Source organism: Aptenodytes forsteri, unplaced genomic scaffold (assembly GCF_000699145.1).
Source record: "Aptenodytes forsteri isolate BGI_AS27 unplaced genomic scaffold, ASM69914v1 Scaffold115, whole genome shotgun sequence".
Taxonomy (NCBI): Eukaryota; Metazoa; Chordata; class Aves; order Sphenisciformes; family Spheniscidae; genus Aptenodytes; species Aptenodytes forsteri.
The window spans coordinates 1,901,582-1,905,819 of NW_008795319.1; positions in this window are offsets into that span (position 1 = coordinate 1,901,582).

Consider the following 4,238-nt stretch of genomic DNA (forward strand, 5'->3'; position numbering starts at 1 on the left):
AATCTTCTTTTAGTAACATCGGCAAGACTAAAGGGAAATAGCTGGCAAAAGACTAGACTGTTTTACTTCAGGACAGAGCAGCCAGAAGAATGAACATAGCACAGGCAAATATTTGAAAAAATAAACAATTTGAAAGATACAGAGAGAGGGGAGGGAAAAAAGGAAGGAGCTTAATGAGACGGAATAATGGAAAATATTTCCCAGAGCTTCTTCAGAGCCTTATACTGCTTACATAGAGCAGTGCAGCCTTTACAGCTCAGCAACTAGTAGTTGTGGTACAGAGATCAGTTAATAAATAATGAAAAACTTGAATTCTGTCCTCCGGCTGTGCAAATGTTAATGCCTTGGGACATGACTGAGTACCTGCAGTTGCTTTGCTGGAGCAGTGTTTCTGGCAGCACTCCGTTAGTTTCATTCACAGTGTTTCAGCAGGGAAGCACAGACACCTTTGACACGAGCACGTTGCACAAAGCAGATGATTCAGTGGCTGAGGAGCAGAGTCCCCATTTTGTGTGCCTCTGTGCCGTTTCCATTTAGCTTATCCTCTTTCTGTAAATGTAACTTCTCCACCTAGCGATCCCGTGTCCTTCCCAGGAATGTTTACTGTCCTTATCTGATGGTTTTTTACTGTGAGAGGTTACAGATTCTTGGACTCCACCTTGCTGATGAAATCAGTGAGATTCTTCCACTGATTTCAGTGAGCTTCTATGTTTCTTTCCTTTGCTGTTTTCTACCGTTAAAACAGAGATAATAATTTCCAGCTATTGCTCACAAGATAGGAATGGTCTTTCCAAACAGTCATCTGATATTTTTAACTACAGTATTTTACTCCAGAGAGCTCTTGTAAAGCTTGGTTTGTGTTCTGAGCAGTAAGTAGGTTAAACACTAACAAAATGCGCACATTTCTGGCAGTGATTCTCCATATGCTCTATTTGTCTGTTTTAGTAGCTCCCAGTTTGTGGATCACAGGTGGTCTCAGGAGCTAGCCTGAGTGTCCTGCGGATGCTGCCGGCTGGCATGCTCTACCAGGGCGGATGACCAGGCATGCCTGCTCGGGCGGTGGGGTGGGACTGTGGTGCTGCCACCACGGAGCACCCCCGTGGGTGCACATCTGTCAGTCATGGTGCAGCGTTGCAGCCCCTCCTGTGCAAGGTATGCCATGCTTTCTGGAGATACCTCTCCTTACAGAAGCACCATGCACCCTGGGCCGGGAGGACTATCTGCTCTCTGTGAGTGGGGATGGGGCTCTTCAGCAGGAACGCGACTGCCAGCCCTGGAAGGGATTTAAATGGGTCCAGACCTAATTTTAAGGCGATGACATTTAGTGCTATGACAGTAATAGACTCAGAAGGCTTAGAAATACCCAGGCATGTTACTGGTATCTAGAATTGCAGTTGTACTGAGCGACAGTAGGCTGTACATTGGATGGAGAGCCATGCTTATCCATTGCAGGGCACAACAGCAGGGGCTCCCCAGGGGTCTGTCAGGGCAGGACCTGGCAGCCAGGGCCCATCCCACTGCCCCAGCCAGGAGCAGGGCAGCCGGGGGGCACCGGGGCAGCCCCAGCCCAGGACATCGGGCACCTCTCTGGGCATGGGCTGAGGCTGGGCCTGGGACATGGGCGCGCAGGTGGGCTGCACCACTGCAGGGGCCATAGTTCAGCCATGGGCCAGAGGCGAGAGCACCAGCAGCTCCCAGAGGACAGGAGCTACGCTGTCTCTGAGCTGAACCTGAGAACAGACAAGCAAACCCCGTGCTCACAGCCCTGACACCATGGCTGAGAGGCCTTTTCTGGATGTGCCATCGAGAACACAAGCTGTACTGGTCCAGCATGATCCCTACAGTCAGTCATCCGTGAGACAGGAAGATGTCACTGTCCACTTCTAGGTGACGGGACTGGAGTGGCAGGTTGTAATTACCTCCTTTCCAGGCATAAATGATTTTTTAAATCGCAAGTACGCACCAGCTTCGAGACCTCGGGAAACTGCTGAAGCTGTGGAGGGCTGGGTGACGAGCTGGGCTATGAATCAGTTGCCAGCAGGCAGGGAGCCTCTCCCCTTGTCGGGGCTGACAGCCCGCCTGCTTTTAATGGCAGGTGAGAATTGTTTCATCTGGGCTGCCCGTAGCGGTCTCCATTTTTTTTTTCTGTCCCGGCAGAGGATCCCAGCACCTTTTGGTGCAAGCCAGCTAAGATTTATGATGCAGAAATGCAGGAATAGTGCATGGATTTGCCATGGCTCCCTGCTCCCCGCAAGGTGTGTGGGAGAAGCAAGGTAAGGCCGACATTTCCCTGGCATGACTAACTGTAGTACCCACTGCAGCATCTCAGCAGAGATCAGCAGGCCGGTGTGTGGCGGCTGGGCGTGCCAGGTTCCTCCTTGTCTCCCTGCCCTGTGTGCACCCGCAGCCATGCTGGTAGTGCTCTGCTTCCAGCACCAAGCCTGGGATGTGGGCAGTGTGCAGGCACCGGGTAACACGCACTCGAGTCAGTCACCTGCTCTCCTGAGCAAATGCAGGATATTCGTTTTCTTTCCTCTCAAGCAACAAGGGTTAGGTTGTCAGAGCTTTTCGTAAGGGTCTTCAGTCACTTTCTCTCTTACCTCAGTTAAGAGTACGAATGAGTTTCCAGTGATTTTGCGGTGTTCTTTAAATCAAGGAAAGTAATTTTATGAATGACAGAAATAAGAGGAAAAAAATACTCTGTTTGAGGTGTTTGACTCCATATACAACTTGATTTCTATTTTTTTTTTTTTCCAAATTTAGGAAAATGTAATTTTTTTTCGCGTGAGAAGGTTGCTTATGTTTTCAGCAGGTTCTAGTGGTCTGTATTTATAATTGACGATTACTTGGCTGAACTTTTGAAGAGTATGTAAAGCTTCCATTTTAAAACATCCTGTACATGATTAAATCCCTGGGAAGTGAACGGGGCTCCACACTGGCCTCAAGAACTGCCTCAGGGAGCTCCATTGCAGGCCCTGGATTTTGCTTTTCATGCTGTTACTCTGTGCAAATACTTGTTTTTATGTAGAAAACCAAATAAAATGATCAAATTAAAAAGTCAGTTTTAATACTGAACATTACCATGTTTGTTAATTGTACGATTTTATTTAAATATATCAGCTTTCAAACTCTTTTTTGAACCTCCACACCTTTCTTTGGATGTGTGATCAGGCCATTTGTGAAAACTACGGATATGCCTAGGACATTTAAGAATATTCTGTATGTCTCATCTATTATGTAATTGGCCTTTTATAGATTAATTTTTCATTGAAGACGTGTGTTATTTACTTCAGTGTGTTGTGTTGGAAGAAATCTGACTTCAGGCAGTTTAAAAAGTACGTGATGTTTCTTTCATACCATCATGTCATACATAGCAAAAAGCTGTAAGCAAAAAGGCTGACTTTAATCAGCGTGTAACATCCAGATTTTCCCAGAGGTACTGCCGTCTACACACTGAGGTCTTCATCTTGCAGCTCTATCATGTATTTCTAGTAACTAGACAGTGTTTTAGGTAAATTCTCTTGATTTGTGTTTTCATTTTCTTATGTTCATGCTTTTCTCCCAGGAAGAAGAAATACTCATTTTTTAGAACTGTATTCCGTTGTTAAAATATATAGAAACAGTTGGTGCCTATAGAGAATGAAAGCTATTCTTCTTTCATTAGGAGTTGCATGCCAGATTGGAGCTAATAATCTAAATTGTAGATCTACATTACACTTTGCAGATAAATTTATTTTAAAGCAAAGCAAAATCAAATGAAAATTTATACCAAAGTAACAAACTGCTTTTTTTTGACTTCAGACTGGCCTGAACCTTTGGTGCCTAAAAAAAGCTGCTTGTCGGAAAAGGACCTGGGGGTGCTGGTCGACAGCCGGCTGAACATGAGCCGGCAGTGTGCCCAGGCGGCCAAGAAGGCCAATGGCATCCTGGCCTGTATCAGAAAGAGTGTGGCCAGCAGGAGTAGGGAAGTGATCGTGCCCCTGTACTCGGCCCTGGTGAGGCCGCACCTCGAATACTGTGTTCAGTTTTGGGCCCCTCACTACAAGAAGGACATTGAGGTGCTGGAGCGTGTCCAGAGAAGGGCAACGAAGCTGGTGAGGGGTCTGGAGAACAAGTCTGATGAGGAGCGGCTGAGGGAACTGGGACTGTTTAGCCTGGAGAAAAGGAGGCTGAGGGGAGACCTCATCGCTCTCTACAACTACCTGAAAGGAGGTTGTAGCCAGGTGGGTGTTGGTCTC